The sequence below is a fragment of the Cynocephalus volans genome, chromosome 6, assembly GCF_027409185.1.
Source record: "Cynocephalus volans isolate mCynVol1 chromosome 6, mCynVol1.pri, whole genome shotgun sequence".
Classification (NCBI taxonomy): domain Eukaryota; kingdom Metazoa; phylum Chordata; class Mammalia; order Dermoptera; family Cynocephalidae; genus Cynocephalus; species Cynocephalus volans.
In genome coordinates this window covers 2,941,400-2,955,498 of record NC_084465.1, presented here as the reverse complement: position 1 = coordinate 2,955,498, position 14,099 = coordinate 2,941,400, and positions in this window count along the sequence as shown.

Below are 14,099 nucleotides of genomic sequence, written 5' to 3'. Positions count from 1 at the left end.
AAGACACTATCTGTCCCATAAAATTTTCTATGATGGTGGAAATGTTCAATAGGGTATCCACTGGGCACATGTGGCTACTGATTACTTGAAATGTGGCCAGTGTGACTGAAAACTAAAGTTTTAAATTTTATCTAATTTTTACTTATTTCAATATGAGTTTGATTACATTTTATAATGATGAACATGCTAATTATCCTGATTTGATCATCACATATTGTACACAAGTATTAATAGTCAACTCGGTACCCCACGAATATGTATAATCTATTATGTTTCAATTAAAAAAAAGAGTTTAAATAGTTACTTGTGATTGGTGGCTACTGTACTAGACAGTGCGGGTCTGGAAGACTTTTAATTACCCTGTCTGGCCACTGGTGTAGGTAGGTAGGCAGGGGGATTTGAAACATTGAAGGAACCTTCCCCATCTAAGGTAGCTCTTCTGCTCACCTGCCCAGAATTTCATTACTATAGAGCCACCTATCTCTCTCTCAGACTCTCCTGAGAGATGCAAATGGGGAAGGATTGTACACAAAAACAATGTCAATTATTAACATATTGGTGTGATCAGTAGATCAGGTTTGTTTCCTTTCCTACTACCAGGAAGCTAGTGAGGGAATTGGAAGATCTTTAAGGAAGCTGCAGAGTTGGGCGTTTAGACCCAGCTCACTGGGAGGGATGAGTTGCATTGCTGCAGCTCAGCTCAAGGGGCTCCGGGTATCCTTGCAGACACAGTGTGGGTGGAAGCAAGAGCTGGACATAGGGAAGGACCGGGAGCAGGAAAATGGAATGTGACAATTTGAGGTACTGACCAGCTGTAACAAATGCCCAGGCCCTGGTTTCTAGGGAACATGGCCCAATTTCAAACTAATTTTCTCTTTTACATGAAATAACATAGCCTTCACAATCAAACTGCCTGACAGTCCTGACACTCAAGGGATGTATGCAAAGCCCCAGCCCTGACAGTGGTGCTGGCCAGGCTCCCGGTGCGGGAGGCCACTGTCACGTTCACACCTGTACCTTCTTCGCTGCTAACCTCAGTGACGGTTTTCACGTGGGTTAGAAAGAAGTCGCTCTTCCCCGCTGAGTTCTTGCATTGAGGGGATTGTCGTGAGCTCACCTGGAGCCACCGCTGGCATCAGGTAGGTTCTTCCACATTCCCAGCGCTGTCCACGTGCTCTGTGAGTGACCTGTCAAACCCTCACGGCAGAGCATGTTTTAGAATCTCACGAAATAAAACAAATGTAATTTCTTCATCCGTGACCACAATGCAGTTAATTTACCTGAATGTGATAAAAGCAGAACTTAAACAATTCTCTCATCCACATGTGTATTCCGAGGTGATTCTCCTACTGAAAAATCTAGTACAACACTTCAACCTTATGACAGAGAAACCAATAACAGAAAACAATACTTAAAAACCTCTCTTCTCTCGTCCCCCAAGACTTCCTGATGGCTGGGGTGCAGGGAACGTGCCGAGGCGGGGCCAGGCCAGGGTGGCGCTGCGTGACCTGCTCTCTTGTGGGGTTGCCACGCGGCTCAGAGCTGTGTGAGATGATCGTGGAAGAGCATTTATTTACGTGGAATTAAGGACGTAAGCCTCTCAGCAGGTGCGGACATAACCAATGTCATGTGCAGAATGGGTAGTTTCCCTCAGAATCATCACTTTGTCATCTCTTTGGCCCCTTTCCAGTCCCCTGCTGCACTGTCTCCTCCCGACACTCTCACACCCCAAACCCCCAATCCTGACCTGGGGAATTCCGTGTAGACTTTCCGGTTTCCTTTTACTAGTAGGACCTTCCATTTCTGAGCCTCATCTCCATGACATTCCGGCCTCTACAGGGAAGCAATGCACATTTCATCACAGCACATAGCAGGGACACCAGACATTCGCAGCAGTCACCACGGTGGGGTGGGTGTTTCAGCCCCGGTGGTGGATAGAGGGGCAGAGAACACCTTTTGTTTCCCATTCAAATCACAGCCCGGAGTCAATCAGCTCTCCTCTCGTCAAGGGTTACAGACAGACGTCCTCAGTCACATCTGCATCAGCCTGCCCTTCCGTCTACACTGTTTTACTGAAATATAAACTGTTTAGTTGTTCAGCCTTCTGGGAAGAAGAAAGTAGCTCCCGGTGATGCATCCTCTATGATGTTTATTATGATTCCTTAGTCTGCTTCTGTGGACAAAACCATCCCAACTGCCTGAGTGGCTCTCTCTCGACTCTTTTGTCCTGATTCTGGTTGTTTTTGTCGGAACCTCACCATTCTCTCACATCTCTGGAAGCGGGGACCTGTCCTGCAGACGCGTCTGGCCCCAGGAACTTTGCCTGTGGCTCCTCCCTTGCTTGGCATGCGCTTCTCTGCTCCACCTGGTGGAGACCTTCCTTTGAGATCTAGATTCAGTGTCGTGTCATCCGGCTTCTCATAACAGCTCCTGCATGCACACGTGTGTCCTTTGTTGACATTCGCAGCCCTGAAAGTGCTTGTGCGTTCACGGAAGCATCCTTCTCTGGTCCTCGTAGTAGCTAACATCCTCCACTCCTCTGATCAGCAAAATGTTCCCGGGCTGTGCCGCAACTGGCTTATTAACTCCACATTTCTCTCACATTGTTCTCCCATTGTCTGATGCATTAGTCTTCTCTTCCTACCACGAATAGAAACCTTCCTGAGGAAAAAAACACAATAATATAAGTAGCTAACATTTACTGTGTGGTTTGCATGTGACAGGAGTCACTCTAAGTGCATGACAGCTTCTCTGTCCTGGACTGTGGGGTATCACGGCTCTGTGAAAATTAAGATCATTCTACCCTGATGAGGCCCGGTTAAAAAGACCCCAGACATTTCCTCCTGAGTTGGAAGTTGTGCCAGGAAATGTGACAGTTGTTCTTGCCAGCTCTGTGTACAGGTTGCAGATCTGTCGATGTGGCTACCATTGCACCCCAAGAGACTTATTTTGAGGTTCGTGCAGGTGACCCCAGCTGTAGAAGCACTGTGAAGTGTTGTGATACTCCGTCAGTCGATCCGAGGGTCTAGGTGGCCCTGGAGGGAGCTCAGTGGCCTGGAAGCTGGAGACCTTCTGTCAGTCCTTATGAGACCTCAGGCAAGCACTTCACTTCTGTAGGTCTTCCTGTTGAGTGGGCTGACAGCTCTAGAACTGGAGAACTTAAAACCATTCTCCATACAGCTATGGACGTGTTGTATTAAACATGTATTTCTGATCCCAATTTTTAAAAAAGAAAATCAGTGTATTGCTATAATAGGTTCTTTTTAAAGTTTGAAAATGTCGACATCGAGAACAGGAAGAACATATTAGAAATGATTGCCACATTTTTCCTTCACAAGTTTTGTGGGTGTTCACTCGAGGCTCCTTGGAGCATTTTCTGTATCACCCACAACTGTAGTGAATGTGACATGGAGCGACGGCAGGCAGCACTTCTACCTGTCAGCAAAGTGCAGCTCCTGTCTTTCTGGTGCTTGTAGGGGAGCTCAGTTGAGTTTGAAACCAAATGGCATTCCAATGGAAAAAGTTTTCCTTATGCTGATGTGGAGGTTTCAAGCCAATTATGTTATATTAGCTTTTCATTGTTTAGAATGGTTTCGGTTTATGAATATTCTTTTATTCGTGCAACAAACACCTGTTGAAATATCCATCCGTAAAGTATGAAAACTGTGTGATGATCTCTGGAGGAGTTTGCAGAAAGCATGATGTACTGACATGATTAAATGCCAAATCAATGGTTTTCTAAGTAGGCTTGTCCGGGAAGAGTGGAGAGCCATGAAGGAGACGCTGGGATTCCAGATTCCTGCGAATCAAAACCCAGAGTTAGAAGAGCATTAGAAACAAAACCTGTACGTATGTGTCTGAAATTTAAGCTCGCAAATCCAGGAAATAATTGGAAACTTGAATCGATATATTTTTCTAAAATCACAGAATTAAAACCAAAATAGTTTCCTAAGACACCTGTGATCTGTGGAAAGAGCCCATCGTTTGAGTTCATGGTCTCACACAGGCATGAATATTTGAGGGAAGTTAGGCAGTGACGGGGCGGGTAGCGGTTATGTACTGAGGGGTCAGAACACCCGGCTTCTCTCTGGCCGCCGCGGCCCCAGCACAGGCGAGGGCCGCCCGCTCCTGCCTGGCCACCGGAGCACGGGGCTGCCCGAGCATGGGGCCGCCTGAGCACGGGTCTGTGCCCACTGGCCTCTCCACTGCAGCTTGGACTCGTGTTCCTGTCACCCTCCCGTGAGGTGGGAAACCACTAGGCCATGTCTGTCTACACTTGCCCTCCATGGCCTTACAAGGATAGATTTAGTTATGTGGCTGCTCTTCCGCCTGCAGAAAGTTCCAGACTGCTTCTGGGAGCCTCTGGGGACGCCTCCATGTCCTGCCCGGTGAGCGGTTTTTCCAGGCCCTCGTGTCTTCACGCCTGTGTCTTCACACGGAGGGGCCGTGCTGGACCTCGCTGACAGCTGCGGCGAGCTTGCTCTGGTTCTGGTGCATTCCAGGCTCCAGCAGAAGCAGCCAGTTACTTTGTTCTCATCTTGTCTTGTTCTGAATAACAGAGCTCTGCGGCACACCCTCTCAGCGCCTCGATTCTCTGTGGTGATCCAGTCCTTTTTTTTGGTCATTTTCTGTGCTGTGGCAGCCTCCACTCGGGTTCATTTCCGTGACTCCTTTGGATCACTCCTGTTTGGCTGCAAGGCAGTGTCATTCATGGTGAGACTTGTTTACCCAAGACGCCGTGGGGTCATCAGAGTGAGAACCGAGCCTCAGAGCAGCGTTCAGAAAGGGCCCCGCCTGCCCCGCCCATGTCCCATCTTCCCGGTGCTGCTTCCTGGCCGGGAGTTCCTGCAGAGCCTGAGAAACTCAGCCCATGGCGACGCTGCATGTTCCACTGCTGGACCGCGCTAACCGTCAAGACAGTCTTCTGCTTCCTGTCATTCCTCCTCATTCGTCCTGGCTCCACTCACAGCCCCTCCATGCTGGCAGCAACCAGCCCGAGCCGAGGTGGCACAGGCACGTGTTCATCTGACACCCACTTCGGCCGGATCCTAAGTCACCTCCCTGTTGCCCAGATGGAGATGCACAGAGGTGGACAGCTTAACCCCTGATTTCTGAAAGTTAATGCCAGGAAATGAAATAAGTTCTGTTCTCAATTGAGACAGGGAGCAAATACAAGGAAGTGTGTGCGTCTGCACCAGGGTCTCAGACACCCCTGCCCTGTCTCGATGACTGAGAGCCTCTTTCAGTCAAGCATGGTGCATGTGTGTATCATATATTGATTTGGGGCAGGAATTGTGACAACCCAGGCAAGATTGCAAAGCAGAAGATGTTGGAGACATGCCCTCTTCCTGACGTCCCCTGCCCTGCGTGCCCCCCTTGGTGGCAACCCTCTCATATACTGAATTTGGTCTCTCCTCTCTCCCAGCTCAGACTTGCTCTAGGAATTATTAGCCTCTGAGACAAAAGGGACTGACAGCAAAGACCCCCTAGAACCGTGGGCCTTTCGTGAGATGAGGACACTGTGGTCCAATGTGCTGGGCCACCTGCCCGGGCCACACTGACCTTGCGTCAGTCCCCCAAGGCCAGCCACGGCCTCCACTTCTCTCCAGAAACATTCACGTTGTAACTTGCATCCGTTAGAATAAGGGAGAGTGTTGCCAGGAGGGTCTCTGTTGCTCGGGTAGAGGGACCCTCTGCCTGGGAGCCTGGCCCTGGCTAAAGACGCTGACGCCAGAGGTAATGATTTAGGGACAGCTCTCACGGGATGAGGCGGTGTCTAGCAAATGCTTTCTGCTTCAGCTTTGAGGACGCCAAGGGCACGCCGGAGTATAATTTTCCAGGCTTGTGGTTCACTGTATTGATCCCCTCAAACAGATTAAAAAAGAAATTGTTTCTATTCAGGTGAATAACAGTTTTCCTTGAAGCTTTCAGCAGGCCCGTGTCCTGAATTTGAACCTCCTGTTTTCGAAGTGACTCCTGTGAAGGCTGCAGGTGAATCCCTTCCCCCCCGGGCTGCACCATCCCCTTCCCAGGCATGGCTTTGCGGGAGCCGCACATCGGAAACTTCCGAACTTCTCTCCACGCAAATGCAGCATGGGGAAACCGAGGGAGAGGCTGGGCTTGAGATAAAGTATCTGCTTCAGTTTGATCCCAAAGCCTAGTCACTGACGTGTATACACAGTTTCTGACATTTATTTGAAATGAGAGAGACATTTTACACATTTTAATTTTCATGTAATATTCCAGACTATAATTATCTGTGACTGACGTAGAGATCTATTTCACCCCAAGCAAAAATAGAGCGTGCAGATTCTATCATCATACGACTCTGACATTGTGTCTCGAAGCTTCTTTCTCCTTGGAAGAATAATGGGCTTTGAATCATGCCAGAGATGTTCATGTCTGTCTGAAACAGATGTTGGAGATGAATAATGTTTGGCAAGGATTATGGATGTTGTCGCAGGAAGAGCCGAGGGCCAGGAGCGATTGTGCTGTAGGTGGGGCATGCTCCTGACAATGGGCCCGAGCCCGCAGCTCTGGTTTGCGGTCATTTCTGTGGATGCTGATTTCCGTATACGTCTTCCTAACGGATGCCTACAAAGGCACGCTGAACCTGGGAGCAGCGCCGACTATTCTAACAAGCACTTTGGGGAAATAACACCTGGATAAATACTCGCCCACCTGGGCTCTCTTCCTCCCCCACCTGTCTGTTCCTGCCGCCCCACGGGATTGTGAGGGCCTTGATGACAGCGACTGAGCCCCCCGCTTTGTACGCTGGGGAGGTGCAGTGACCACGGCCACTCTCAGAACATGTGTTCACTTGTACTGGCTGGGACACACAAACAGGAGGGCTGAGGTCTTCTGCTGACAGGTGTACAGCGCTGTTCTCACCTGAATTTCATCATTAGTTAGCCTCTTGAAAACTTTTATATTCTTGTTTGTTTGTTTTTAGTGAGTTGGCATAGAAGAAAATAAAAGCCCTGAGTGCTCACTGAGGTCGAGCCGTGCTTGCTCTACCAGTCAAGAGAGCAGAGGCAGCTGTGGTTGCCGAAATGTCGTCAGGGGTTGCGTGCCATGGTGCACGCACAGTGCCTTGCTTAGCCCTTTAAATAAACCTGGAGGTAGCAATTAGGACCCTCCTTTTAGGAATGTAGAAAGCAGGGCTTCCTCACGGACGGAGCTGGTACTGTTGGGCTTCTTGAGGAAGCTTCTACATTGGAAGTGCTGGCTAGTATGTGCGCTCATGTGCACCTGCGCCTACACCTGAACTTGATGGAGACTAAACATACCTTGTGGTTTTTCTGCTCCAGTGCACAGACTTGCTCCTCCTCCTCGGGCCTCGTCTAAGTGAGGACAACAAGTGTCCACCTGTTCTTTGCACCTCTCTCCCCAAGATCTCACTGGCCACCAGGTGCTCCTGTTCTCTCGGCCTCTGACGCCCTCCTCTGGTTCCTACCCCACTGGCCCATCTGATGACTGTTCCTCTTCCAGAACTCCATTCAAGCACCACCAGCCATGGAAGCTTTCCTCTCCCCTTTGGTCCACCCCATATGGTCAGGCTATGTCTAATGCTACGGTCCTAATGCTACGGTCTAAGAATTGCCTGTTTAGTTGCCTGACTCCTCCACTAGAGTGTGATTCTCAGTGGGGGTGATTCTGCCTTCCAGGAGACATTTGGAATGCCTGGAGACATTTCCGATTGTCAGCACTGGTGGGTGCTTGTGGCGTCAAGTGATAGAGGCCAGAGGTGCTGCTAAACAATCTGCAATGCACAAGACAGTCCACACAACAAAAAACTAATGACTAATGACTCCTCAATAGTGCTGAGGCTGAGGAAGCCTCACTGCCCTGGATGGAGCTGTGATGTGCTAACTCTGTTCTTGATTATTAGTACATAGGAGCACTCAAAAATGTTTGTTGAATATTGTTGACTAAATATCCCAATAACTTCTTATAAAGTGAAAAAAATACACAATATACATCATATCTTTCATCACGTACTTTGATACACGTGATTTGTTAAATTTATCATTATCAAGTCGAACGCCATAGTGGAAACATCCCCCCCTCCTTTGCACTGCAGGGGCTCCCTCTGTATTAGGTGAACTATCTTCTATGTTTAGACCAAACTCTTTAGCAGAAGGTCATGTCTGTTAGCTGAGGGTGTGACTCTTTATTCCATTTTAATTTTTTCCCTGACAACTACCGATTTTTTTTCACTACTTCAAACATTTATCATTTCTTTGTGTTGGAAACATTCAAAATCCTCTCTTCGAGCTAATTGAAACTGTACAATAAGTTGCTGCTGATTACGGCCACCCTGTAGTGCTATAGAACACTAGACATTATTTCTCCCATCCAGCTGTACTTTGTATCCATTAACCAATGGCCAGGCAAACCACATTATTCTTTAGACAATTAATAAATAGCCCCAACTCAGGAATCACTTAATAAAGAACATTCTTATTACGACTTCCAGGGAATTACTTTTTTACTGTTTGTTCAAAGTGATTTGAGTTAAGAAAGAAGAAAGCAGATTTGAATCAATACCAATCTGGTGTCCTGATGGTGGAGTGGGAGGATTTTCAAGGAAGAAAACATCACGCTGAGCATGTGGACTGGAAGAGAGAAGTTGTATGAACAAGGCAAAGTTCTTCTAAATTGGCAAAGCAGCTACGATATAGAAAACAGTACAATGTACCTGTAGCTTTGGGGAAGTCAAGCAAGAACTGGGAAACCTTCTAGACAAGAAATATGGGGCCGAGCCCATGGCGCACTTGGGAGAGTGTGGTGCTGGGAGCGCGGTGACGCTCCCGCCGCGGGTTTGGATCCTATATAGGAATGGCCGGTGCACTCACTGGCTGAGTACCGGTCACGAAAAAGACAAAAAAAAAAAGAAAGAAATATGTATGTTTATCTGTTGGCCAACTGCCTTCATGCCACTGAGTAATCTTAAGGAGCGTTACCCTATTATTTTATTTTATTTTTAAAAATTTTTAATGAAGGAGTAGTGTTTTTTTCAGCCCTATTGAGGTATGCTTGACAAATAAAAATTGTGTGTATACAGTGTCATGTTTTGATATATATATATACACTGTGTGATGATAGTCACATTCAAGCTAATTAACGTATGCATCATCTCACAGAGTCATCACGTGTGTGTGCGTGAATGTGTGTGGTGAGAAGACTTCAGATCGACTCTCTTAACAAATTTCCAGTGTACGGTACATCATGACTAACTGCATTCACCTTGCTGTACATCAGGACTTCAGAAGTTATTCTTCTTGTAACTGCAGCATTGTATCCTTTGACCAGCATCTTTTCATTCATTCGTCTCCAGCCCCTGGCAACCACCCTTCTCTCTGCTGTGAGTTCCACTTTGTAAAATTTCCACATATAAGTGAGATCATGCAGTATTTGTCTTTCCGTGTCTAGCTTATTTCACTTAATGTCCTATAGGCTCATCCATGTTGTTGCAAATGGCTGGATTCCTTCTTTTTAAAGGCTGGATGGTATTCCATTGGGTACATACCACATTGTCTCTATCCAGTCATCTGTTGATGGACACTTAGGTGGCTTCCATATCTCGGCTGCTGTGAATAGTGCTGCAGTGAACACGGGGGTGCAGGTGTCTCTTTGACACACTGATTTCAGTTCTTTTGAATGTACACCCAGCAGTGGGATTGCTGGAGCATATGGTAATTCTATTTTTCATTTTTTGAGGTACATCCATACTGTTTTCCATAATAGCTGTACAGTTTAAATTCTCGCCAACCATTTTCTCCACGTCCCTGTCAAGATTTGTTTCATGTCTTTTTGATAACACACATCCTAACAGGTGTGAGGAGTATCTCACTGGGGCTTTGTTTTGCATTTCCATGATGATTAACGACGTTGGGCATCTTTTCATGTACCTATAGACCATTTGTATGTTTTCTTTGGAAAAATGTCTATTCAGGTTCTTTCTCTGTTTTTTAAGTGAGTTATTTGTGTTTTTACTATTGAGTGTGTGAGTTCCTTATGCATTTGGACCCTCTATTGGATATATGGTTGCAAATATTTTGTCCCTTTCTGTAGGTTGCCTCTAACCTATTGTTTTAAATCTGCATGATTAACGAGTAAGTCAGCCACTTCTCAGAAATGAAATTTATGAACTGTATTATAGTTCAGCATGCTTAATAGGTATTCGCAATTTCACTTTTTGGATGATACTAAAATGGAATCAATTAATTAATTAGAAGCTGACTCATTCCAGAAAGGATTTGAGGGAACTGAAATGAAATGCACATAATGTAATATCAGGAAAGGGATTTAACGTGAACATAATACAAAGGTGAAATGAAGTCAGCAGTGAAAGAAATACACAGAAATATACCATAGGTTCTGCACAGGTGTTAAAGGTGAGTCAAAAATCAGAGGTCTTTTTTTTTTTTGCCGCAAAGCAAAGAGGATATGGCCAGTTATAAGAGTTGTGGTGTGGGTAAGTTAAAACATAGCAGTGAAAACTGAATTAATCAATGCTATGAGAAGCCCTTATGTCAAAGATCTCCAAGACAGTATGAAAGTTAATCTGTGTTAAATTAAGAAGAAAACAGCTTCCATGAACCTAATTACAAGATAAATAAAATTAATTTTTAACTTATATGTGGCTTTTGTAATTATAGGATTGAGTAAATTGCCGGCTTGTAAATACCCTTCAAAACTGGAATGGCAGTCACTAAATATCCTAAAGCATCATTCAAGGTGACACCTGGAGAGTCCCATAGCCAGGTGAGTGTCTGAGATTGACCAATCCACCTCTTGTTTAAACCTTAGGCAGATGTGCTAGGAAAAGCAGAGTTTTTTTTTTATTGCTGAACATTTAGCAACCAAGATGCAAAAAAAGGGCATGAGAAAACTCAGCCGCTCTTATCCCCACTGACTCCCAGTACCTAACCTATCGGCTACAAAGTTGTTACTGACCATCCAAGGTGTTCTCTGAATGTGAGACAATAGGAATCTGTTACCATGCAGGTTGTTATTCCGGGGTCCAGACGTCGACCCCTGAGGTAGGAGGTACAACGTGTGTATTTCTGGGGGAGGCCAATATGGCAGCCATCGACCACATGTGGCTCCTGAGTCCTGAACGTGCCTCCCTGGATTGAGACGTGCTGCAGTTGTAAAGTACATCTTGGAGCTTAAAGACTAACTGCGAATATGCGAAAGCAAAATATCTCACTCATAACTTCTGAAATGATAATACTTAGAAATATTGGATTAATAAAATATATTATCACAATTAATTTCACCTGTTTCCTTTTTCTAATTGTTCATGTATCTACTAGAAAATCTAAAATTACGTATATGGCTTGCATTATTTTCTATTAGACAGCATTGGTCTGTAACTGTAATCAGATTTTCAAGTGGATGTTTTGCCTAGTTTGTAAGGATATTTATCTTATGGCTTTACAGACGGATGTACTGATAATGAGATTTTACACAGAAAATGCACATAGCCTCAAATCTCCCATAAAGAGATAGTTAACATTGTTAACATAATTTTGATGTGTTCTCTTCTCCTGTGTGCCTTTTGCATATGTTTACATAATTTGGATAAAGAGACATATATTTTTGTGTCTTATTTTAAACTTAAATTACATCATGAATCCCCCCCCCACACACACACCATTACTACAAGTTTATAGTATTTTATGATGGTCTAGTAGTATTCCAACTATGTAAATGCCATGATTTGTTTAAGTATTTTTCTACTGTTTGACATTTAAATCATGCTGTGTTAATCATTAGTATGAGCAATACTGCAATAAGCATGTCGACACAGGCATTTGTGTAGCTTATGTTTCTTCTTTAGTACAGATTTCTGCTACTGGATCAAGGGTAAAACACTTTTAAGACTTGACACATGTTGCCGACTTGCTTAGCAATAGGATTTATCTCTCTGTGTGGCCAACGCCCAAGCTATCACTGAATGCAGAGCTGGAGGGAGGCTTGCACCAGGCTCTGGCTGCAGCCCAGCGGGGGGAAATGAAAGAACGTCCCCGACAGGGTGAATTTTCCCAGTGTCATCACTGAGTATGCATTCCTTCCCTTTTTACCATGGAATCCATCTTTATATGTGCCCTGGGCTGACTCAGCTCTGCTTACTCTGTCCCTTGTGTGTATTAGTGGCTCAGTTAATGGTTGCTGGGGGAAGGGCCTGTTCTCTGATTTCTCTTTGGACTTGACAGTATAGCGTTTATTTTATTTGTGCTGACTCAAGGTGTGGGCAGGGTCAGTATCCCCAGCCACTTTGTTCACCGTCTCCACTTTTTGAAAAATTTATTATTGTTGCCTGTTATTCTTTAAGGTGAATTTTAGAATCATTTTCTAAACTTTCAGAATAAACATCCTACAAAAATCCTATTAACCTATAGTGATCTGGTTTGACGTCTTTGCAAAATTTGGTCTTAGAAACACTACTACTCTACTTATCCCCTGGTACAGTTTTGTGAGTCCTCTTTACTTCTCAAATACCTAACGTTATAATATTTTCAATGGGAAAAGGAAGAACCAAAGGTGGGAAATATCAAAGAAAGCCCACAAAGGGGATGTGGTGGGTGGGTGGGGAGGCTGGGAATGGAGATAAATTAGCATTTATGCAGAGCTGCATTGACAGAGGAGCTAGAGACACTGTGTGTCAGGCCCTCATGTGCAGGAATCTTTCCCAAAACCCTGGGGTGGGTGGGGAGCCTGGCAATGCCCTCTACCAGCACCCCCAGCATCATGAGATGTGCAGGGTCTGAAGTTCCACGTGTGTGTGCCCCTGGAATCTGTACCAGAAGCACTGGGCAGTGGAGGAGAAACAGGTTTGCACAGCTCGTCTATGCAAATTCTCCCAGTCACGAGGCAGGTAAAATCGTAAGGAGAGCTTACGGGTCTCCCTGACGCTCAGTCAGCATGTGAGTCTCCTGGTGAGCATGTACTTTCCAATGCAGCATGTACATATTTAAATGCAGTGTACGGGGTACTTCAAAAAGTTCACAGAAAGATACATGTTACCTTTTAATTTTGTTTTTCCAGGAACTTTTTGAAGTATTCATGTGCATTCTTTTGACTATGTTGTAAATTATGTAAAACAGACTCTACCAGAATTTCTGGGGTTTTCCAGCCTCCCTCTAGATGGGGAGGAGGCTGTGAGTGGAGCCACCTATTTCTGATGCTCCCACGTATCGTATTATATCACGGCATGTCCAGGGCATCTTGTCTTGACTCATTCTGTCTGTTCCCAACAGGACAGTACGAATATTGCCACCAACCAGTGAAACAGCTTGAAGAAATAAGTGTTCCAATGATAAAAACGATAAACATACTCTCAGTAAGTTAATAATGCATCTGACTGCTCAATTAAATAACTCAGCACCGATTTTAAAGTTCATTCAAATTACTCTTGTGTTTGCCTCAATCTCCTGTAAGTTTCATTTTTTTTTTTATATTGACCATATTTAAATTAGAATAGAATGGGAAGCGATGATACTTAAAGATAGAAGACTGGGTGCCGTAAACTCTCGTTCTACCCCAAAGTGAACGGAAACTCCGAGGGTCACAATAATGAAGAATCTTGATATCCAAGAAATAAAAGCAATTAAAAATAACAATGGAAGAGATACAGGAAGTTGTAAGAATCTTCCTAAACAAGGAACAAAAAGCAGAGGATGGAAGTGACATGAGGGAAACCAGTTTGTACCATCAGTAGACCATGGTGTGAGGAAGCGACACTACAAAACTGTCATACCAGGCGGTGATCGCAAGGCGTGCGGCCAGAAGCTGCAGGAAAAAGTGCTGCAACGGTGTGTTGCAGAATCAGTAAATAACAATGTCACGGTTGCCTTTTATTTCATGGTGTCTGTTGCGTTTGCTGACCTTTAAGAACTGGTCATCTGTTGCCTTCTTTTCTTATTCTGCACAAACATTCTCTTCCATATGTAATTTTGCGTTTAAAGTTTGTGTTATTTTTCTTGAAGGGGGTGCCACATGCTGTAAAAGCCTTCAAGCAGCCTCCCTGAAAAGCTGGGGGGGGGGTGCTATCTACCACATAACTCTCGCAGTCGGGCTCCGTTCTG